The sequence below is a fragment of the Natator depressus genome, chromosome 1, assembly GCF_965152275.1.
Source record: "Natator depressus isolate rNatDep1 chromosome 1, rNatDep2.hap1, whole genome shotgun sequence".
Taxonomy (NCBI): domain Eukaryota; kingdom Metazoa; phylum Chordata; order Testudines; family Cheloniidae; genus Natator; species Natator depressus.
The window spans coordinates 197,221,705-197,246,915 of record NC_134234.1 but is presented as its reverse complement, the minus strand read 5'-3'; the positions used below and the strand labels follow the sequence as shown (position 1 = coordinate 197,246,915).

General features: G+C 43.5%; 1 pseudogene; it reads right to left on the bottom strand.

Moving 5' to 3' along the window:
- Positions 1 to 22,086: 22,086 nt before the first annotated feature.
- LOC141984314 (uncharacterized) lies at positions 22,087 to 23,741 on the bottom strand (annotated as a pseudogene).
- Between the last annotated feature and the right edge of the window lie 1,470 nt (positions 23,742 to 25,211).

The following is a 25,211-nucleotide window of genomic DNA, read 5'->3' as shown; positions in this document are numbered from 1 at the left end:
AAGGAAGTATTTTTTCACACAATGCACAGTCCACTTGTGGAACTCCTTGCTGGGGGATGTTGTGCAGGCCAAGACTATGACAGGGTTCAAAAAAGAACTAGATAAGTTCATGGAGTCTAGGTCCATCAGTGGCTATTAGCCAGGATGGGCAGGGATGGTGTCCCTAGCCTCTGTTTGCCAGAAGCTGGGAATGGGAAACAGGGGATGGATCACTTGATGATTACCTGTTCTGCTCATTCCTCTGGGGCACCTGGCATTGGCCACTTTCGGAAGACAGGATACTGGGCTAGATGGACCTTTGGTCTGACCCAGTATGGACATTCTTATGTTCTTATGTTCATTCATCAAATTTGTTTGTTTATGGTGCTGGTCACTCATCTTTGACCACAAAACTAGATCAGACAGTTGCGCTTTCTGGTTCTCATGCACTACTACAATGTTGGTGTCTTTGGATTTCCAGTGAGATACAGGAGAATGTTTAAATCCAAATTACTTTCAATCAAATAAATAAATCACATAAATCTTAATAAAAGAAATACACCAACATGTACATTTCACACAAGCCTCTAAAGAAGTGTGTCTTTTACAGCATACATACAACTACCTGATTTTGGCTAAATCCTGTAGTCTTTACTCGGGAGAAGCAGTGGGAGCTAGTCTTTGGAGCACACAACTGGGAGCCAGACACATGGGGTGAGATCCTGGCCTTAGTAAGTCAGTGAGAGTTTTGCCACTGACTTCAGTGGAGCCAGGGTTTCAACCCTGGTTTCTTGTTTCAGTTCTGCCATAGTGAAATTGAGATCACTCCATTGAAATCATTGGAGCTATGTCAATTAACGTCTGCTGAGGATCTGCCATCTGCTCTTGACCACAGACAAGTCACTCAACCTCTCTCTCTTCCTGAATTTCTGCCATCTGCAAAATGGGACTAATACTACTTTGCAAAATACTTTGAGATGTACAAAAGAAAAACACTATAAAAGTGCAAATGATGATCAATGACAATACTAAAAAGCTCACTTTGGGTTCAAGGACTCCAGGATTTGGGCCCTGATGCAATGCCCATTGAAGTCCAGGGGAATTTTTCCACTGACTTCAGTGGACCTTGGATCAGTCCCAAGGTCTTTGTTGCAGACTGTGTTAGCCAGTGTTTTCCACTTGTCACTTGCAGATCACTAAACACCACCAGCAGTTTGTTGGCCTCACTATATCAAGGCCTTTGAGTCTCATACTAGAGGGACAGGACCAGCAGAGAAAGATGGTCAGTGAAAGTCTCACCAGACAATGGGGATCAAGAAATAGAAGAATGGAGTGAGTTGAGTGCCTCACTTCAGACACCTGAGTTAAGTAATGTGTTACAGCGCTACTGTAAATAGGATTCAGTGGAGGGGATGCTGGCTGGAAGCCACAATGAGGTCATAAAGCCATGATGTTGAAAAACCAATTTGTCTGGGTTGTGTGAAGTAGTCTGCAAAGTGATCCAACATCTGAGATACCTAAACTTTTCACCTAGGTATCAAACCAGCAGAAAGGCTTGATCATCTATCAGCCATCAGGCGTTACCAGATGCTTCCACTTCTTCAACCACAATTATCCTGAAGGAGCTTTCAGGTGTCTCCTATGCCATATCTCTCATGATCTGAACTAAAGGGTGTACAGATAAGTAGGGTGGCCAGATAGAGCTGAGAAGAGAATCCAGGAGTCCTGATTCCTAGTCCAATACCTCAAACATTAGTCCAAGAACTACTGGAATGCAAGAAATGGAAGATGCCCTTGTGGTTAAAACACTGGACTGAGACTCAGGAGATCTGACTTCAGCTCTCAGTTCTGCCAGACCTCCTGTGAGATCTTGGGCAAGTCACTTACTCCCATTGCACCTCTGTTTTTTCATCTGCAAAATGGGAATAATACTCCCTTCCTCCCATTCTTGACTGTTTAAATTGTAAACTCTTTGACTGACAGACACAGTAAGATACTGTCCCTGACCCAATCTCTAGCTATCAGAGATCAGGAGCAGCCCTAATGTGGGGGACAGATTATCCCACATCAGCCTAATGTAGGGATCTTACACCTTCTTCTGAAGCATCTGGTGCTGGCCACTGTCAAAGACAGGATACTGGATTGGATGGATCTCAGCTCTGATCCATTATAACAATTCCTATGTCCCTAAATTAAACCCTTTTGTGTGACCCCTTTGTGTAGACACTCTTATTTTTGGATTAAAAATGCCTTATATCAATTTATCTTGAAATAACCAATTTAAAATGGTCCCCACAAGGGAGCTACGTGGAGTTAACTAAATCAGTTTCCCAACTCATTAGTTAAACTGGTGCATAAAATGCATGCGGACAAAGCCTCAGTTTGACAAAAGTGTTCTCTGAAGCTGCATCCCTTGGGCTTTGTGTGAAATGCTTTTTCATGCTCGTTGCTGTGCCTTCACTTGGAGCTGAGAAAGTATAGAGGTTCTTGTTCCTGTGACAGAATTGACAGGACCAAAGATGAAGCAATTACTTCCTCCAAGTGCATTGGATTTGCAAGGAAGCCCGATTCAAAAAAAATTGTATCCATTTTTAAGCAGTGCTTAAGACTGGGAAATATTAAGTGCAGGACAAGATCAATGATAAGGACATTCGTAGCTGAACCCAAAAGCCACCTCCATCAGCGCTGGTTCCATTTTGGCAGCTTTCTTGGTATGGACATATTTTTAGGACAGAAGAGCAATGAATTAAGAAGAGTGTTTACCAAGGAATGCTGCTACATTGCCAGTGATTACATGGGCATCACTTATGAACATTCTAACTAGATGAACAACTTGTTTAATCATGAGGTTAATTTCCTGTAAATGCCACAATGTCTAGCAGAGTGAAATGCAAACTGGGAGAATTCTCAGATGTCTTCAAGTGCCCAGAATGTCTGGACAGAGAATACCACACTGACAGATACATTAGGAATTTTCATCATCCATCCACCAAAAATATTCCATTGGCCTTAACAGATAAACAAAGACTATGATAATATGGAAAAGATGAGTTAATGACAAGATGGAGCAACCTACATTCAGGCTGAGTCAAATCCACAGTTGTAACTGAGTAGCCAGATAAAGCATAGATATGAGTTGATCCATGTGATTTAAATCAAGCTGCAAAATTTGAACATTATCCAGGGAAAACTGTTGAAGTAGCAACTACATTCTCCTACGTAAAAACATATTTGGTATCAGTTGTGGGACATGCACTTTAGCAGGTAAAGTTAGATGAGTCAGGCTTCAAGGTAGTCCTGTAGTTATTATTATTTATTTGCATTTCGGTGATATCTAGGCCACATTGTGCTATGTGCTGTACCAACACAGAACAAGAAGATGGTCCCTGCCCTGCCCCCAGGGAGCCTGGGTACATACTCAGCTTGCTAGCCTGTTCTAAAATCTGTGCTGTCACTTCTTCGCTACTATTGTTACCCATGCTAGCTAGATTAAAGCTGGTGCAAGTACGCCAGCCTGCTCTGCAATCAGACCTTTGCTTGAAGTGTAGACATATCCCAAGTGTGAAATGAGAGACACTGCTAGTTATAACAATCTGTCAGGAGAGCACAAGCAAACAGACTATTAGTGTGAAAGGTCATACTTGTGATACACCATTTGGAAGTTATATAGGCCAGATTCTCTACTGCCTTGTACTCTGTGTGGTGGATGTAACATGCTACCAGATCAGAGTGGTAGTGTCTTAGACCCACCTTGCAGAAGTGTAAATAACCATGCAAGGTGCAAGGCAGGGGGGAATCTGGCTCTACAGGTTTAAGAAAATGCTTTCTGGTATCAGTTCAAATGAAAACCAGGGAGATTTTTCTATGTAGTAGGTGAGGAATGGGGATTTGGCTGGGTAAGGATTGTGAGGGTAGGGGGGCAGTGGAGGGTCCTGCAACAAAGGGCCTCAGATTTTAAGAGGACAAAAGCTGAGGCCACTGACCCCATTAAGCAGCTGTTGGGAATGGCTTAGAACATTGAGATAGCTGCTTGCAGACGTGCTAAATAAACATATCCTCCTGTGAGTTACTGCAACCATACACCAGCTTGATGCTAGGCCTATTGGCCAAGATTTTCAAAGGCCACTAACAATTTTGGGTGGCCAGTCTGAGATGCCTTAAGGAGCCCTGATTTTTCAGAAAGTGCTGGCCACACCCCCATCCACCCTCTCTTGGCAAATTAGGCTCCTTTATGGTATTTCAAGTCTGGCAATTAAATACTAAGGCACCCAAAATCACTAGCCTTTTTGTAAACTTGACCATTGATTGTAATAATTGGTTTTAATACAGCCAAGGTTTCTGTGTAGGGAACAAATGAGAAAAATGTGCACAAGCTTTTTGTATTAATCCAATTTGCAAGGCTGGGTCAAGCAAGACTGGGGCTCCCTCTGAAACCCCTGGATTGAGCAAGTGTACAAATGATCCAGCGTGCAAATCCAGTGTGCAAATGATCCAGTGTGCAAATGTTTCCTTCTTTCCCCCAAATCGTATACTCCGCGAGCAGGTGGGGCCCAGGCTTTTGACCCTGAGGCTCAGATTATTCATGCCCTCAGGACTGTCAGAAATCTCAGGAAGGTTGGTGGTGCTGTGACTGCAGGTGCTCTGGGTGGATTGTTGCCACTATGAAAATGACACTGGAATAGGAGCAATAGTGAGATGAGTCTTGGCCAGACACAAGCAGAGAAGGCTGTTTCCCTTCAGATTAAAGGGGAGCTTTTACTTTCCTGTTTTAAAACCAATGTATCTTATGTAGTGATTCCTCTTCAAATGGCAGAGAGAAGCCCAGAGGCAGTGGTACAAGCAGCAATGGGGTCACCAAGAGAACGTGCCAGGCTTCCATTTCCCATTGTATGTTGATATGGACAGGGGTTCGGTCCCATGGGGAGGCATAGGTAACGTAACCAGGAGTGGGGTATGTGTACATAGAGAGAGTTACAGTAACTGTGGATATGGGGCTCCTGTTCCTACAGTAGGAGGGTGCATGCTCCCCAGCCATGATTAAGGGGAAGAGGCTCTGATTCTCTAAGGGGGCTGTGTTAGTATCCTTCCCTCCCCCACGCTGAGCTGTCAGCCAACATAAAATAGCTTGTACTCCACACCACGTGGCACTAGGGCAAGAAATATGAACATCACACTAGCTTTTCAGCCTAACCCTGGCAGGGGTGGGACCCCACGAGCCAGTGGGCCCTAGCAGCTGTAGGCTTGACAGCATTGCCTGAACCTACCCTGCTGGTACAAGCCTAGAAGTGGCTCTTGCTAGCTTTGAAGCTTGCCCTCTGCACTCCCCATCGCCTTCTCAGTGTGTTCTTAGTGCTTCGCTCTCTTTGTTTTTCCGTTTCACATGTGGCTTCCTGCCAGTTTTGCTGAACTCTGCAAACCGTCCCTGACATAAGCTTTCCATAGTCATTGTTCCACTGTGCAGTGCTCTCAGCTAAATGGGAGCAGGTTATTTTGGGACTGACCTTTGCTGTCTCTTCTATGAGAAATCCAGCAGCTAATGTCATATTTATTCTGTTGGGAAGCGAGACCTGCATGAATGGGAGGCCTAGCAGTGGTTGCTCAGAAAAACACAAACTAGATGGTGGGAGACGCAGTAATAGTGGCAGAAATAATACATTTTTAGAAATAACTGTATATAAAATGGAACAAAATATGTAATTTCCTAAGGTTGGCTGTTTTTATTAACTGGAGATTTTGTGCATTCGTAAACCATTCAAATTAAGATCAGAAAAGAAGGAAATTATGTTATATCCTTAGGGCTGTATTTCAACAAGTAGTGGTCAAGAATGCATGCAAATCACACTGTAAATTTGCAGAATTCCTGTTGAGGTTTTTTGTTGCCTTCTGCATAGCTCTTTGAAAATGCATTTTATTTTGGTTGCCAAAAGAATCATTCAAAGTAGAATCCACTTTTAAGGCTGCTGGAATGGAATAGTGTCTAGTGTCTAGAGCACAGGAATGGGACTGGGAATCCTGGGTTCTAGTCCCACAAAGATAATAGAAAGAGCCACAGATCAAGCGACTGAATGTCTCTGTGCTCCCCTCTCTCTACTGGTAAACTGTAGGTAATGGGGCTTGTCGTGAGGCATAAATTGTGCTTGAGATCTCTGATGAAAAATGTCATGGATGTGGCTAAGTATTATCATTGCTGGGATGTGCTAGCAATGGATGAATTTATGGTTTCTTGTAGGTGAAATGGAAAAATAAGGTTTATGGTCCCAAACTGCTAACAATATAGGCCACATTCTGCCCTGAATAGAGCAGGTCAAAAAACGTCAAATTTAGAAAAATTTTGACCAAAAACCAAATACATTTTTTACAAAAATTCTCATGAAAAAACCCCCTGTTGTTTGACCAGCTCTAGTCCTGGCCACTGGGAATTTCCAAAAATCCAAACACTCCACTGAATGCACTTAACAGGGGCTGAGCTCTTTGAAGGTCCAATCCTGCAATGTACAGTGTGTGGGCAGACCCCTGCATTGGCACGTAGCCCCACTGACTGGCTCTGCATAGGCACAGCCGTTCAGTCGTCAACTGCAAGATCAGGTCCAAAGCTTGCATGTGCATAGCTACACATGCATCCACACATACTGTTCATAGACAGGTAAATAAATATGTGACAACTGAAAGTCCCATCCTGCAGTCCTAAGTAATTCCATTGATTTCAGTGGGAATACTTCAGTTAGCAAGGCCTAAGAGTTTGTGGGATCCTGGTATTAGAGTCATTTACTGATATTTTCATAGAGTAGATAAATAGATTTTTAGGCCAGAAGGCACCATTCTGATCATCTGACCTCTTGCACAATATAGGCCACAGAACCTCACCCAGTAATCTCTGCATCAGGCCCATCACTTCTGTTTGAGCCAGAGCACATCTTTTAGAAAGCCATTCTGTCTCAATACAAAGACTGCTGGTGATGGAGAATCCATCTGGTCTGAATGTGCTAACTTTTTGTGGTGGCTCCAGTCTTTTGGAGTGAGAGGTTGTAGGGCACATCCTTCCCTCAGATGAGTGCATGCAGCTTTTGTTGGAGTCAACCCCTTGGATGCAGCTGATGAGAGAACATATCCCTTAATAATTATGTCCCACAGTTGAAGAACCAGTTTGTGACTGGAATTTGGAAAAACCAGGTCTGTTTCAGATTAAGGGAATGTTTTCAGCGTTTATGTTTGATGCTGTCTTAAAAAAACCACAACAACAAATGTTTGCTCTGTAAAATACCCTGAGTCTCTTGGAAGGGACAGTGGAGGATGGGCTGACCACTATATCCATGCAAAATAAATCTTGTATCCAGGGTACAGAAGACAATAGAGAAGTGGGGAAATAGAATAGAATATGCAAGGGATGGGAGTTAAGTTACAATCTTGCCGCAGGATATGAAGGGCTTTGTAGCTGTCGCTGCTCAGAAATACTACATTTTTTTCAGACATGCGGTTTTCGTTAGCTTTGTTTTTAAAAAAGTACAACTCCAGAAAAAAAAAGTGTCAGTGCTAGAAAATGAAAAGTTTAAAGAACAATAGTTCAAAACTCCCAAATATTAAAAAACCTAAAGGCCTTGTGTATCTGATTTGTTTCTGGCAGGGCAGCTAGAAATAGGAGGGGGAACAATTGGTTTTTCTGTCGGTCTACCTCATCCTCGCTCCCTTTTATTCCCCAGTGGTTTATGTAACTCAGATGTTTGTTTTGCATTAGGCTTGTCAAATGGCAGAAGTATCTCTGAGCAACTGTTTAAGTAAGACCCTTATTTTAACATGGCTTCGGGTAGGGAAGGTTTTTTATTATTATTTTTAAAAAAAATATTATTTTTCCAGTGGAAGCTTATTTTAATTTTATCTTAAAGGGAGACTATCAATATAATTGATACCCTAACATTGGTTGGGGAGCCGAATAGAAATATTTTCATGTTATTTTACTGTCAGTTAAATTCTTTTTTAAATAATGGGAACATTTCCCTATAGTATTGAAATCTCCAACAGGGAGAGGGGTTAAACATGGAAGTCAGATATTGAAACTGCCAGGAAATGGATAATTAAATTGACCAGCCTAATTTCACTGTAGAATCTAAGTAAAGAACAAAAAAATTGAACAAACAACATAGACAGTGTAAAGTAAATTATGGACCAAATTCTCCTCTCATGTTCATTGGTGTAACTGTCAATGCAGCTAAATCAGTGCATGTGCAAGGACAATTTTTGTTGCATATCTTTTTGCAGTTCGATTTAATGTGATGAAATAGTTATTGGGAAGGCTTTGAAATTTGGATTTTGATAGGCATCCACATGTGTCACTAGATGGCGTTGCAAAACAGTTATGTTTAATGAAAATGTAACTTTTGGTAACAAGTTACGGTTGTTATATATTATAATATATCAATCTTTTGTCCACTCATGTTCACTCAAACTGGTTTGAATTCAAGCTTTCTACCTTTTTTTAAAAGCTTATTTAACTTAAGAATAAATGGACTTGAGAGCATTTTCTGTTGAATTTGATGAAAGAAGACATGGTAGAAACTCAGCCAAAGGACAGATGAACTAGAAAGGACTATTCACAAACTAACCAGAGTCAGCAGCTGAGAATCCTCCTATTTGTATTTGACATTATAAATATTTGGCTGGAATGTGTGCTTGGAGAATAGATGAATTCTGGAACTGGAGGATTCTAGACACAAAAGGCCAGATATTCTTTTAGTCCAAGGCCACTCCATACTTCTCTGGCAGTGTGAAATGGCTTTAAGGTGGGTACCTTCATGTAAATGAGAATTGGGGCAATGACTCTGAGGCTGTATCCACACTTGGGTTTTATATTTCAGATTATGGTCGTGATTTGGCAAGGTATTCTGGCATGGGCCTAATTTATAGCACCTGATTAGTCCCATTGGTCCCAGTTGGGGGTTATGTTCATGCAGTTACACTCAAAGTGATTTTGTAAAAACAGATCCCATGTTTATCATGTCTCAATGACTCCAGATCAAAATGTGCTCATTTTAAAAGTAAAAAGCTGTCTATCTAACTGCTAGCCCTGCAACATCACCCTGGGATCTGAGAGTCAAGCTGGTGTCCTTCCACCTCACACAGTACTAACAACAGAACTATAGACCCTGTAGGCCAGATTTGGTTCTACCTTATAACTACCAATTGTCTTCCAAGTCTGTCTGATGCTGTGATGCCTCATGGGAAACAATGAGGTTGGCAGATATAATGGTTTTTGGGGAGGGGGTACATTTCAAGATTGCATTAGTAGTTTAGTTAATAAATCCTGTCATGATGCATGAGTGAAAGTAGAATCCAGCTCCATCTCTTGGGGTTGTGCTAGCTCTGCGGGGCAACCAGGAGGAAAGATGTATAATGTATTTTAGTCATGACAATCAGCAGCTCTAACTCTGATTCTTACAGGGAGCAGATCTCTTGAGTAAGAAAGGGATCATATTTTACTTAGAGTAGAAACACACTTTCAACAGCGTGGGTCTCTCTATTTTCATTTATTCCTTCTAAGCTCTGTATGGAATGTATGTATCTGATACTTCAAGGAATGAAATAAGAGAATCATGGATGGAAAAGGCCTATTAGGTCATCTAGTTCACATCCCCCACTAACACAATATTCTCTAGTGCTTTTCCCTGTCCATTTTTAAATGATTCAGACAAAAGGAATTCCATCATTTCCCTTGGGATGCTACTGCACAGGTTTAACACATCGCACTTGTAACCCTTCTGCCAGGCCAAGTTGATAGCAGCAAGGGCCGGGTTCAGTACACAGGGGTTCCCTCTCATCAAAGCAAATGCAAAACTGGCTCGAGCCCCCACCCAGTGACCTGGGAAAATCTTACACACGCCCTGGGCGCCTCAAAGAGGCAATACTTCCCCTCTCGCAAGCACAGAGTCTCGGTGTAGCAGAGAATCTTTAATAACATGAGGTAAACGACATCAGCATTAAATTGGGGAAACACCACAACTAGTGTTCATTAACCAAACCGTGAGCAAAGACCCACCCCAGCAAATTGGGCCACATCCTTTCCCTTGGGTTCTTGAGTCCCAGAACCCAAATGTCTCTTGAGTCCAGCAATCCACAAATCACCCAAAGTCCAGCCCCAGAGTTCAAAAGTTCATCTGCATAGTGTTACTCCCCAGTCTGGCTAAAACATGCCTGTGTGTGGGGAAAGAGGTAAGGGGCACCTTACGTCTCCTGAAGCTGACTGCCCCACAGGGCTCCGCTCTGCACAGCTCGCCTCACCGTCTCACGAACGCTCTGCCAGCCTAGCCACGAACAGCACCATTGCATTATAGATCTTCCAGCTCCCCACTACTTGACACAGTGCTCAGTGATTTCAGCTCTCAGTGATTTCAGCTCATAGTAGTGGGAGCCTTAGTGCTGGTGCACCATAAGGCCAAAGTGAATTCAGCACAGTACCTGTAGCAAGACTCTTAATAGACCCAAAATTAGCTCTGACATTCCACAGTGGAGAGAGACAGAGGTGCAATTGGTGTTTCAGGCCCTCACAAAGGGGCCCACACCACTAGGTACTAATACCTATCTCAAGCCTCTCTCCATTCACAGAGTTTTGGAACCCATGTCCCTTGACTAGCGAGTGCTACTTAGTTGGTGGTGAGTCCCTCCATCATAACAAAAGGCCAAGTACAGTTCCAAGCACAGTTCCCATAATCAGGGTAATAACAATTTATTCTTCCCGCCCCAATAACAGAGACACTGGGGATCCCACAACAGCCAAAGTGACCATTTGGGCAGTTATGGCCTCATTCTAGGCGGGGTGGGTGTGCCTATGCAAATGAGATAGGTCCCTGAAGTTCTTTTCCACAACTTGCCACACCTCACCACCAGATGTCAGGGTGGAGCTCATCCTGACTTTGCTTACACACTACTAGGAAAGATCTCAGAATAGTCAGCCTAAGTTTACTTTTGTTCAGTCTGATCCCGTTACCCCTTAAAATTCCTCTAAAAATTCCTCTACCTCTTTGGCTTTGAGAGTACATCTCCCTCTTAGTTGTCTTTTGCCCATGCTAAATGTATTTAGTTCCTTTAATCTCTCCTCATAAATCAGTCTCCCAACTCCTTAATCATTTGTGTTCCTCTTCTCAAAATAAGTGAAGTCCATCCCTATAAATAGCTCAGGTTGGTCTTCCAACCTGCTGTTACTTTTTCCATTCCGATCTGTTCTTGTCATTTTATAGCCCACTCTCTGCTGTATATGATGGTATGTAGATATTAGTCATACAGACGTTAGACATTTTTGGCCACTACTGTAGCAATTAAGTAATACTTCTTTAACATCAAACTTTGAGAACTAACCTTAAAGAAAAATAAGCTATGGAGGGTTTGCTCTCTCTCTCTCTCTCTCTCTCATTTTGTTCCTTTTTGTTGTTGACTTCTGACCAAACCTTTGTGCTTTCTCTCATGCTACCCCTCACACTTGGGAGGTGCTCCCTGTAAAACACCCACAAAGATACCTCATTATCCTCCTTCAAGTTGCTTCTTAAAACTCTCCTTTGCAGTGATGCCCCCAAAAGCTTGACCACATCAGACCACTGGTGTGCTGAGACAACTGCCTATCATGTCGGCCAATATTGTCTCATTGTTTCCTTGCGATCCCCTGTCTGTCTGTAACCACCTGTTGCCCCTTGTCTTATACTTCCATGCAAGCTTTTTGTTTTGTGTTTGTATAGCACCAAGCACAATGAGCTCCTAGATCCCACCACAATACAATTCTTATTATTATATTAAGTAAAAAATCGACCTCCATTAAAAAAACCCAGATCCTTAATAAGTAACGTGAGGTTATATCAGAAATAGTGATGTACTTCCAGTGGCTGGATTTAGGGCAAGTGAAGACCAGATCAATAGACACTGAACTAGGAATAGGACTGAGGATATAATAGAACATGATATCAAGAATTGACAAGAAAGAACCAGATTCATGATATATAGACTCCAAGCCTCAATTAAGATCCATTAATATGCATCCCTGCACCTGTGCAGCATCCCATTGATATCACTGAGACTCTGTATGGCCATAGGTATCTGCACTAGAGATCCGAGTTCAGGATCAGAGTGTAAGTTTGTTCCCCTTGTTAACATGTGATCTATGTTGTGTTTGTGTTTTCTGGATTAGGTTTTGATATTATTGAGAGGGAGAAGGAAATTGAGTATCAGGACTCCTAAATTATGTTCCCAACTCTGCTCCAGACTTGCGGCATGGCCTGAGACAAAGCCATTTGCCTGTGACTTAGTTTCCCTAGCTGTATAAAGGGTGTTGCATCTTTAGAACTTGTTTCGGAAGCTATTCAAAATAACGAAGAAAAACTGGTCATACTTTAAGGCTCCATTTATAAATGGTTGATAAAGGGTTGATAAACTATTAATAGCATACGCGTAAACAACGTTATAGATAGTTATAGGCCATGGTTGTAAGCAACCTTGGGAACTATTGGCCTCAAAAAACATGTATGAAAATTGAGTAACCATTTATTTTTCATCATTTATTAACCCTTTATAAACTATTTATAAATGGAATCTTCACATAAAGTGTGACTGAAAAATGTATATACCCTTTCAGAGAAAGAGGAAGGCTGGGTTTGTGGTTAAGGCACTAGACTATGCTATAGACCTAGCTCTGCCACAGACATCCTGTGTGATATTGGGCAAGTTGTTTAATTCTGCTATGTCTCAGTCCCGCATCTGTAAAAGGGGGCCGAGGGTATTTCATTTCTCCCACCCTTTGTCTGTCTTGTCTGTTTAGATTGTTAGTTCTTTGCAACAGTGACTCTCTCTTGCTAGATGCATGAACAGCGCCTACCACAATAGATGTAGCCTCTCAGTGCTATTGGAATATAAATAATAATAGAATAGAGAGTTTTGTAGATAATTTTTAAGGTTAATGACATACATTAACTAATGGATATGAAATTGTTAATCTGAAGTAGAAAGTCTTCAGTCTATTGCAATCTATTATGAACTGATTTACAGTTTTAGCTAGAAGAACTGTGTTTTTAGAGAACAGCTCTTGAATTAAAACCATACTTGATAAAATATTTGATTTTATATGTACTCCTCCAAAACAAGTGGGAAAAATGTCATATTACAAATAAATGAAAATAAACTGTGTCCTCAGCATGGGAAGCGATCTCATACCTTCAATATTTTCTTTAGCTTGATTCCAGTGGATCTGATCCTTAAGATGGTTAAAAGAAATATGTAAGATATTGTTTCCTTTTTTTGCCAGGTGTAGCTCATTTACCACAAGTTAGGAGGTAGAGAATGGAGTCACTGGAAAAGAAATTCAAGGAGATTGGTATTTGGGCATTTGTTTTGGATCCTGCAAAGTTATGATGGATTAAGAGTTTTGGAAGGCGTATATATCCTCATGCTTCATTGTATAAACCAAACTGTAACTAATGGGGGTGTTTGCAAGGAACATTCCCTGTGTGCAGGTTATTCCATAACTGCCTCCTGTAGGGCTTTGTGACCCTTCCTCTGAGGGTATATCTACACTGCAATAAAAGACCCATAGCCTGGCCACAGCTGGCCTGGGTCAGCTGACTTGACCTTGCAGAGTTCAGGTTAAGGAGCTATAAAATTGCAATATAGATTGTTCAGGCTTGGACTGAAACCCTAGCTCTGAGACCCTGCAAGGTGGGAGGGTCTCGGAACCCAGGCTCCAGCTGGAGGCCAAATGTCTACACTGCTATTTTTAGTCCTGCACCCCAAGCCCTGCAAGCCCGAGTCAGCTGACGCAGACTTTGAGACTCAGTGTCAGGAGTTTTTTATCATAGTATAGACGTGCCCTGAGCCATCTGATATTGGCCATTGTTAGAGATAGGATACCAAATGAGATGAACTACTAGTCTAATCCAATTCCGATGATGGCACTCATATTGGGCCACATTCACAAGTGATGCATCCAATGGGGTAAGCTAGACTTCCTTAGCTTAACAACGACCATTAGACATCCGCAAGACTTAACATGCCCAAGTTCTGTCATTTTGCTCAATGATTATGCTCTCCCATATTCTCTGGTACCGCAGTATAACTTCTTCTCTCTGGACAGAGGTCTGCAGTCCACGCTCTTTCCTTAAATTTCCTATTTCATAGTTGGCTAAGTTGTACCTACCGAGGCTGGATTTGGACTCCTGTTGACTCCCTAAGTAAAGCGGCATTAACAGGTCTGGTATTTTGTGTGGTAAAAGTTCTATTGCTACTGGAAAAACCCCAGCTCACCTCCCCTTAGTGGATGAAAGCAGAATCTTACTATAATAGTGGTGGGGAAAGTAACAGCATCCAGGCATGAAAACTTGGATCAATTATTTCACCTGGGATCTCTTACATAATATCTTAACTCTGTCTCTCTGTCTTACTTCTTTCTCTCTTTTTTTCTTCTTTCCCCTTTTCTTTAATGTTTGGAAAAATATGGTCCCTCTACAGTGTTAATCTTAATTATATAATATTATGTATACACACAAGGTGAAAACCTGATCCCACTGAAGTCAATAGGAATTTTGCCATTGACATCAATAGGGCCAGGGTTTCAATCTCTCTCTGTATGATATGATTTTCAACCATGAAGATAAGCAAGCAAAATCAATATTGGTATTATTCATCTTTAACATACATTTATTTGAAAAAAATCTGTATACAAAACTATGTAAAGTTTATGTTGCTTATTTGTTATAAGAATGAATTCTCAGTGAGATTTTTATCTTTGAGGAAGGAGTGTCTTGTGGTTAAGGCACAGGCTGAGGCCTCAGACGATTTGAGTTCAATTACCAGTCCTGCTACAGACTTCCTCTCACTGAAACACTGTGGGCCTCAGTTTGACCAAAAGAGCAATTTATTATCTGCATATAATCCTATTTCCTACTCCCACTCCTCAGATCGGTAGATGATAACACTGGCTAAAGTTTCAAGCTTTAAATTGACAAGGGGACAGGTATTTGCTTAGTTCTCATTCAGCTTAGGAATCAATTCAGCAAAGCATGTATGTATATGCTTAACTGTAAGTCAATGGCAGTTGAGTGCTTTGCTGAATCAGGACCCTAAAGGGTTTGAATGTTGTCCATGGACCAGTAGTGAATCTTGAGGCGAGCATGTGTGTGTAATATCTTTGTTTATAGTCATACTTTACATATTTCACCAACAAAGCCCTCTGTGAACATTATAATGAATTCCCAGACCAAAAAAAAATTACTAACATGTAATTAAAATGGAGGATGGGTAAATAGGGGAAGCACATTCAAAGACTGTTGTTGTTTGAAAAATTCAGACATTAGAAAGCCCAAACATTAGATGTTGAGGCAAAATTTTAAAAAGAATAATAGTTTGGGTACTATAGAAATTCACATATTAAAGTACCTCGCCCTCTTAGATTGTGTCCCTCACGAATAGCTTGACTTGAGGGGCAGGGAGAAGGATGTGTGATCCTGAGACCTGCTAGTTAGACACACTGGACTTAGACTCAGGAAATCAGGGTTCTGTTCTGAGCTCTGCCACTGGCTTGTTGGGTGACCTTGAGCGAGTCATGTTGCCTCTTTGTGCCTCAGTTTCCCAAGCGGTAAAATAGACTTTGTAAAGCCTTTGAGCTCTCCTGGTCAAAAGCACTAGGAACTATTATTATCTCCACATGATCCCAAAGTATTTTCCATAGCTGATATGTACAGAAATAGCTTCAGCCATATCTGAGGGGTGGTGTGTGACAGCTGATTAACAGCTCACATCAACACTACCCAGTCATAGCCAAACCAGCATATAGTGAAGACACTGGGGCTAATCCCCTCTATTCCTGTGAAAAATATCATCAGAGCTTTAAACAAAGGCTGGGGCCAACCTGATGTTTATTTTGAACCAAGTTTAAATAGAATAGGTCAGGCAGTTTGACTCAGATAATGTTGGGTTTGAGTTCTGTTTAAGAGAGACTGAAAAAGGAGCAGAGAGAGAAGAGCCAGTGGAAAAAAAACTGGGGGGAAAATAAACACAAAGAAAAAGCAGGCGCTACATCTGGGGCACCTTCTCATGCCAGCCTTGCTTTGGAAGACTCTTCAGTCCCTAATACATAACACAGGCAGTCCTCTATCTTGAAAAACCCTTTTTTTGATCAACCAAACCACGCTTTTAAAAATCCCAAACCAACATGGATTTAAATTACAGCCAAAGAAGGTTGACACATTGGAACTGTTGACACGAGGCCTGGTAACCCCAAAATAGCTTTCAGAGTTTGCTGAATCTCAAACCCTGTGGTATCAGCATCTTTAATGAGCTGTGGCTTACATCTCCAGGAAAAGATGGCACCGCCAACAGCACTCCTGTAACCCTGGGATATATGGTGAGGCACAGAAATAGTAACCAAGATTATTGTGAGCAAGGGAGGAGCAACCATTTATGACTCAGTGGGCTAAATTTGTCTCTTATTTACCCTGGTGGAATTCCATTGAAATTACTGTCCCAGAGTAGCTGAGAGGAGATTTTGCCTGTTACATGAATGAGGTTTTTGTGTTGTGTTTATTTCACTTCCTAGTGTAACAATCCATGACTTCATACACTGAGACACCACAGTCGCCAGTGGTGACCAATCCCAGGAGTTTAGTACCAAGAATTCAAGCTCCTGCAATTTGAACTAAGAGGAATTGCTTCAGCTGTGTGCAGCTGCTGTTCTCTGGGCTGGAACTTTCAGTCTAAGTCCATTTTGTACTACAAAGTGGTTGGAGATACCCAGCATAGAATCTCCTTTGTGTAAGAGAACTCTCTGCTAAGAGAAAGCTGGCATGGCATAGTCACTTCCTGCATCAGATACTGCCCTGCCCCTCCCCGCCCCCCAGAAGAAGGGACGGGAGACAGCATGTTGGGGCATGGCGCTCCTTTGCAGCTCTGCACTGGGGCCATCAGTCAGCTGCAACTAACTCCTTCCACTGCACAAGCAGACGCACTTGAGAAATCTGGCTTGTTATTGTCACTGGGGTGAGCCACTTCAGGGAGACATGGTCACATTCACTCAGCCAGTGTATTAAACTGCTTTAAAAAAAGATACCCGCCCGCATTTTATGGGTTTCAGGGACATTTCTCCTTTGTAATATCTTGAGGGATGCAAACAATCGGACTTCTCAATGGGGCTGTACTTGGTGTAATTGAGATAATTTGGCCCTATATTCATATTTGGAGTATCCTAAATGGTAAGATGAGGGAGGGCCAGATTTTTTCCTGATTGAATTAATGTTATTTGTCAAGAGCTGTGTAAAGAGGAAAAAGCCATTTCTGGTGCACAACAACAACATTTTTGGTCCTGCAAACTTAGGAACAATACAATATTACATATTCATAAGTGGCCGTAAATGGTGATCTTTATATTCATTAACTGCCTACATGTACTCACATGCATTCAGCTTTATAGATAATTCTGGCCGCACTAGTCAATATGGGGTAGAAGTTATATCAGTGCTGGCCAGACTATGTTTTGATCTCCCTGGCTGATGACTCCATTCCAGATGTCAGATGTCAGCCAGATCCAGAACAAGAGATATGTCCATGTGACAGTTTCACTCTCAAGAGGAAGTGTTGTAAACCTGACAGGGCGAGGTGCTGAGTTCAGGGACAGCACCAACACAGGCCAAAAAAAAAATACCCAAACATTGAAATCTCATTGCATCCAAAATAAAGCCTGGAGCTTTTGGCTACAACATTGCCAAGATGTGGATTCTTTTTTTTTTTTTAAAAAGATGTCAGTATCAAACAGCTAGATCACGCCATCAGTTTTTATGCTGATTTCCCTCACCGATTTCAGGGGAGAGTTTGACTTAAAAACTGAACGCCCAGTACAGCCTATCATATTTATCAAAGATTCTTTTTTTTATTTTAAAAATCTGGTCAAACTAGCCATGCAATATTTTCTTTGTCATATCACTTGGAACCATGGTTTTTAATTCAGGCATTTAAAGTAAAGCATAGCAAGATTATTATTATTCTGCAACAGATCCGAACTCACCCTTTGTGGGGATGATCTGAATTTTTGGAACTTGACGACTATTGTACATGTTACAGATATGGGGTAATTGCATGCTGCCTTCCTAAAATTGCCCCCTGTAGTTCAAGTGGATAAAGCATTAATTTCCCTGAATCTTTGTGCAGAGTTGCTGTTCAACAAGAAAAACAACAAGGAGTCCTTGTGGCACCTTAGAGACTAAAAAATTGATTTGGTCATAAGCTTTCATGGGCTATAACCCACTTCATCAGATGCACGGAGTGGAAAATACAGTAGGCAGGTATAAATATACAGCACATGAAAAGATGGGAGTTGCCTTACCAAGTGGGGGGTCAGTGCTAACAAGACAATTCAATTAGGGTGGATGTGGCCCATTTCCAACAGTTGACAAGAAGGGGTGAATATTAACAGAGGGGGGAAAAATTGTAGGGACCCAGCCACTCCCAGTCTTTATGCAGGCCTAATTTGATGGTGTCAAGTTTGCAAATTAATTTCAGTTCTGCAGTTTGAGGCAGGATGTGATAGGACCACAGGGCCTCCAGCAGGACCATGGACACCCCATCGTACCCAGAAAGCATTCTGGTTTGGGCTCATCCTGATCACCCCCAGCAGGTTGTTCCCAAATCCACGGTGGAGGAATCCCTGCTGAGAATGTTCAGCTTCTTACTCCTAAAAATATCACTCTGGGCCTAATACTGACAGTATCTTCAATGAGAGCAGCTGTCTCACCGGATCATGAGCAGAGGAGTGGTCTCTAGGGAAAGGCAAACTTCAGTAGGTTTCAAAGGTTCTGTTTTAATAGCTGGTCTTTGATGGCAAATCTTGGCGGAAGAGACTTTCCCAAAAGGTGCCCAGCACTTCCTGCTCCCAGCAGAGCTGAAAATACCTCAAGAGCAGCCTTTTTTGCTCTAAGATGGCATCTCTAGCCCTGGCCATTTCCAGATAATACCCAGGCCACGTGGACGTGAAAACTACTGGACAGCGTTTAACTAAACTTTTCTGAACCTCCACCCATTTTTTAGACATTTTGAGACAGCTCCTTAGTTTAGCCAAACCAGTTCATCCATTCACAGATTTCAAGGCCAGAAAGGACCATTATGATCTAAGATGGCCCTCTCTGTAACACAGACCATACAACCTCACCCAAAATTTCTGCATCAGGGCCCATAATATCTGTTGAGTTAGAGCATATCTTTTGGAAAGACATTCATTCTTGGCTTAGACTTCCAGTGACAGAGAATCTACCCCCTCTCTAGGTAATTTGTTCCAATAGTTAATTACCTGCCCTGTTAAAAGTGTGCACCTTATCTCTAGTCTGAATTTGTCTAGCTCCATCTTCCAACCACTGCCTCTCATAATGCCTTTTTCAGCTAGATTAAAGAATCGTCTACTTTCAGAAATCTCTTCCTCATGGAGGTGCTTATAGACTATGATCAAACCACCTCTTAAGCATCTCTTAGGGTATGTCTTCACTACAAAATTAGGTCGAATTTATAGAAGTCGGTCTTGTAGAAAGCGTTTTTATACAGTCGATTGTGTGTGTCCCCACTCAAATTCTCTAAGTGCATGTAGTCGGCGGAGTGTGTCCACAGTACCGAGGCAACCGTCGACTTCCGGAGGGTTGCACTGTGGGTAGCTATCCCACAGTTCCCGCAGTCTCCGCCGCCCATTTGAATTCTGGGTAGAAATTCCAGTGCCTGATGGGGCTAAAACATTGTCGTGGGTGGTTCTGGGTACATATCATCAGGCCCCCCTTCCTTCCCTCCTTCCGTGAAAGCAAGGGCAGACAATCGTTTTGCGCCTTTTTTCTTGAGTTACCTGTGCAGACGCCATACCACGGCAAGCATGGAGCCCGCTCAGCTAACCGTCACCGTATGTCTCCTGGGTGCTGGCAGATGCGGTACTGCATTGCTACGCAGCAGCAGTTTATTGCCTTTTGGCAGCAGACAGTGCAGTATGACTGGCAGCCGTCATTGACGTAGTCCAGGGTGCTCTTTTAACCGACCTCGATGAGGTCAGGGGCGCCTGGGCAAACATGGGAGTGACTCAGCCAGGTCATTTCCCTTTTAAGTTTCGTCTCATGGCGATTGAGTCCTACCGGCAGTGCACTGTCTTTTAATCAGCAGCCAGCAGAAGATGATGGCCAGCAGTCACACTGCACCATCTTCTGCCGAGCACCCAGGAGATGATGATGGCTAGCGGTCATACTGCACGGTCTGCTGCCAGCAAGATGTATAAAGATAGATGAAGTGGATCAAAACAAGAAATAGACCAGATTTGTTTTGTATTCATTTTCTCCTCCCTCCCTCTGTGAAATCAACGGCCTGCTAAACCCAGTTTTGAGTTCTATCCTTGAGGTTTTCAGTTCTATCCTTGAGGGGGCCATTCTGTTTCTCGCAAAGCCACCCCCTTTGTTGATTTTAATTCCCTGTAAGCCAACCCTGTAAGCCATGTCGTCAGTCACTCCTCCCTCCGTCAGTGCAATGGCAGACAATCGTTCCACGCCTTTTTTTCTGTGCAGACGCCATACCACGGCAAACATGGAGCCCGCTCAGATCACTTTGGCAATTAGCAGCACATTAAACACCAGATGCATTATCCAGCAGTATATGCAGCACCAGAACCTGGCAAAGCGAAACCAGGTGAGTAGGCGACGTCAGCAATGAGGACATGGACACAGACTTCTCTCAAAGCACGGGCCCTAGCAGTGTGGGCATCATGGTGCTAATGGGGCAGGTTCATGCGGTGGAACGCCGATTCTGGGCTTGGGAAACAAGCACAGACTGGTGGGACCGCATAGTGTTGCTGGTCTGGGATGATTCCCAGTCGCTGCGAAACTTTTGCATGCGTAAGGGCACTTTCATGGAACTTTGTGACTTGCTTTCCCCTGCCCTGAGGCGCAAGAATACCAAGATGAGAACAGTCCTCACAGTTGAGAAGCGAGTGGCAATAGCCCTGTGGACGCTTGCAACGCCAGACAGCTACCGGTCAGTCGGGAATCAATTTGGAGTAGGCAAATCTACTGTGGGGGCTGCTGTGATGCAAGTAGCCAACACAGTCAAAGATCTGCTGATATCTAGGGTAGTGACCCTGGGAAATGTGCAGGTCATAGTGGATGGCTTTGCTGCAATGGGATTCCTTAACTGCGGTGGGGCCATAGACGGAACCCATATCCCTATCTTGGCACTGGAGCACCAAGCCGGCAAGTACATAAACCGCAAGGGGTACTTTTCAATAGTGCTGCAAGCACTGGTGGATCACAAGGGATGTTTCGCCAACATCCACGTGGGATGGCCGGGAAAAGTACATGACACTCGCATTTTCAGGAACTCTGGTCTGTTTCAAAAGCTGCAGGAAGGGACTTTATTCCCAGACCAGAAAATAACGGTTGGGGATGTTGAAATGCCTATGGTTATCCTTGGGGACCCAGCCTACCCCTTAATGCCATGGCTCATGAAGCCATACACAGGCAGCCTGGTCAGTAGTCAGGAGCTGTTCAACTACAGGCTGAGCAAGTGCAGAATGGTGGTAGAATGTGCATTTGGATGTTTAAAAGCGCGCTGGCGCAGTTTACTGACTCGGTTAGACCTCAGCGAAACCAAGATTCCCACTGTTATTACTGCTTGCTGTGCGCTCCACAATATCTGTGAGAGTAAGGGGGAGCTGTTTATGGCGGGGTGGGAGGTTGAGGCAAATTGTCTGGCTGCTGGTTACGCACAGCCAGACACCAGGGCGGTTAGAAGAGCACAGGAGGGCGTGGTGCGCATCAGAGAAGCTTTGAAAACCAGTTTCATGACTGGCCAGGCTACGGTGTGAAAGTTCTCTTTGTTTCTCCTTGATGAAACCCCCGCCCCTTGGTTCACTCTACTTCCCTGTAAGCTAACCACCCTCCCGTCCTCCCTTCGATCACCGCTTGCAAAGGCAATAAAGTCATTGTTGCTTCACATTCCAGCATTCTTTATTAATTCATCACACAAATAGGGGGATAACTACCAAGGTAGCCCAGGACGGGTGGTGGAGGAGAGAAGCACCAGGAGGGGTGGTGGAGGAGGGAAGGACAAGGCCACACAGCACTTTAAAAGTTTAAAGCTTTAAAACTTATTGAATGCCAGCCTTCTGTTGCGTGGGCAATCCTCTGGGGTGGAGTGGCTGGGTGGCAGGAGGTTCCCGCACCGTGTTCTTGGGCATCTGAGTGAGGAGGCTATGGAACTTGGGGAGGAGGGCGGTTGGTTACATAGGGGCTGTAGCGGCGGTCTGTGCTCCTGCTGCCTTTCCTCCAGCTCAACCATATGTTGGAGCATATTAGTTTGATCCTCCAGCAGCCTCAGCATTGAATCCTGCCTCCTCTCATCACGCTGCCGCCACCTTTCAGCTTCAGCCCTTCTTCACCCACCACTTACTTTCTTCAGCCCGCCACCTCTCCTCCCGGTCATTTTCTGCTTTCCTGCACTCTGACATTGTCTGCCTCCACGCATTTGTCTGTGCTCTGTCAGTGTGGGAGGACAGCATGAGCTCAGAGAACATTTCATCGCAAGTGTATTTTTTTTGCCTTCTAATCTTCGCTAGCCTCTGGGAAGGAGAAGATCCTGTGATCATTGAAACACATGCAGCTGGTGGAGAAAAAAAAAGGGACAGTGGTATTTTAAAAGACACATTTTATAGAACAATGGGTAAACTCTTTCATGGTAAACCTTGCTGTTAACATTACATACATAGCACATGTGCTTTCATTCCAAGGTCACATTTTGCCTCCCCCCAGCGCGTGGCTAGCCCCTCCCTCTTCCCCGCTCCCCGTAGCTAACAGTGGGGAACATTTCTGTTCAGCCACAGGCAAACAGCCCAGCAGGAACGGGCACCTCTGAATGTCCCCTGAAGAAAAGCACCCTATTTCAACCAGGTGACCATGAATGATATCACTCTCCTGAGGATAACACAGAGAGATAAAGAACGGATGTTGTTTGAACGCCAGCAAACATACACTGCAATGCTTTGTTCTACAATGATTCCTGAGTACGTGCTACTGGCCTGGAGTGGTAAAGTGTTCTACCATGGTGGATGGAATAAGGCTGCCCTCCTCAGAAACCTTTTGCAAAGGCTTTGGGAGTACATCCAGGAGAGCCGTGAATGCCAGGGCAAATTAATCATTAAACATGCTTGCTTTTAAATCATGTATAGTATTTTAAAAGGTACACTTACCAGAGGTCCCTTCTCTGCCTGGCGGGTCTGGGAGGCAGCCTTGGGTGGGTTCGGGGGGTACTGGCTCCAGGTCCAGGGTGAGAAACAGTTCCTGGCTGTCGGGAAAACCGGTTTCTCCGCTTGCTTGCTGTGAGCTATCTACAACCTCATCATTATCATCTTCCTCGTCCCCAAAACCTGCTTCCATGTTGCCTCCATCTCCATTGAAGGAGTCAAACAACACAGCTGGGGTAGTGGTGGCTGAACCCCCTAAAATGGCATGCAGCTCATCATAGAAGCGGCATGTTTTGGGCTCTGACCTGGAGCGGCTGTTCACCTCTCTGGTTTTCTGGTAGGCTTGCCTCAGCTCCTTAAGTTTCACGTGGCACTGCTTTGGGTCCCTGTTATAGCCTCTGTCCTTCATGCCCTGGGAGATTTTGACAAATGTTTTGGCATTTCAAAAACTGGAACATAGTTCTCATAGCACGGATTCCTCTCCCCATACAGCGATCAGATCCCGTACCTCCCGTTCGGTCCATGCTGGAGCTCTTTTGCAATTGTGGGACTCCATCATGGTCACCTCTGCCGATGAGCTCTGCATGGTCACCTCTGCCGATGAGCTCTGCATGGCCACCTGCAGCTTGCCACGCTGGCCAAACAGAAAATTGAAATTCAAAAGTTCGCGGGCCTTTTCGTGTCTACCTGGCCAGTGCATCTGAGTTGAGAGTGCTGTCCAGAGCGGTCACAATGGAGCACTCTGGGATAGCTCCCGGAGGCCAATACCATCTAATTGTGTCCACAGTACCCCAAATTCGACCCAGCAAGGCCAATTTCAGCGCTAATCCCCTTGTCGGGGGTGAAGTAAGGAAATCGATTTTAAGAGCCCTTTAAGTCGAAAAAAAGGGCTTCGTCGTGTGGACGGGTGCAGGGTTAAATCGATTTAATGCTGCTAAATTCGACCTCAACTCCTCGTGTAGACCAGGGCTGTGATAAACTAAATAGATTGAGCTGCTTTAGTGTCTCACTATAAGGCATATTTTCCAGATCTCTAATCATTCTAGTAGCTATTTTCTGTACGCTTGCAATTTTCGAACATCCTTTTTGAAGTGTGGACGCCAAAACTGGACACAGTATTCCAGTAATGGCCTCACTAATGCTGCATACAGAGGTAATATTACCTTCCTATTCATACTTGATATTCCCTTGCTTATACATGCAAGGATCACATTCACCCTCTTAACTACTGCATCACATAGGAAGCTCATGTTCATTTGGTTATCAACCATGACTGCTAAATCCTTTTCAGAGTCACTGCTTTCCAGGATACAGTCCTCCATCCTATAAATGTGTCTTACATTGTTTGTTCCTAGATGCACGACCCTGAATTTGGCTCTTTTGAAACATATGTTGTTCAAATGAGCCCTCTTAACAGGTGATCCAAATCAGCCTGTTTAGCTGATCTGTGCCCATCATTATTTATATCTCCACCAACATTTGTGTCATCTGCAAATTTTATAGCAATGATAAAGATACTGAACAGGATTGGGCCAAGGACAGGTCCCTGAAGGACCCCATTAGAAACACCCCGGCTGAATGATTACTTTCCATTTACAATTTCTTTCTGAGATCTATCAGTTAACCAAGTTTTGAATTAGGCTACACTGATTTTGTATAGTACTAATTTTTTATCAGAATATCATGCGGTAACTCACATTCCTACATATGTCTCAGCATATTAGTGTAACAGAATATACAGTTGGACAATCCCTAACTACTGCAGTCAATAGATCTGCATCAACAGATCTACATCATGACCCTATGGATGCATGCACGGTGGCTTCTCCTTGGCTGAGGAAGTCTAGACAGGCATCTTTTCTGAGCTCATCAAAAGCCCTTGACACCTCACTGTGCCAGAGTTGGGAGCTCAGTGGAGTGACACAGCCCTCCCAGCTCCAGCTAGCCAGGGAACAACACACCAGGGGCACTGGTCCAGCCACTGTTGTTTGTCTCCAACACATTGCTTTGCAAGGAGCTTCTCTTT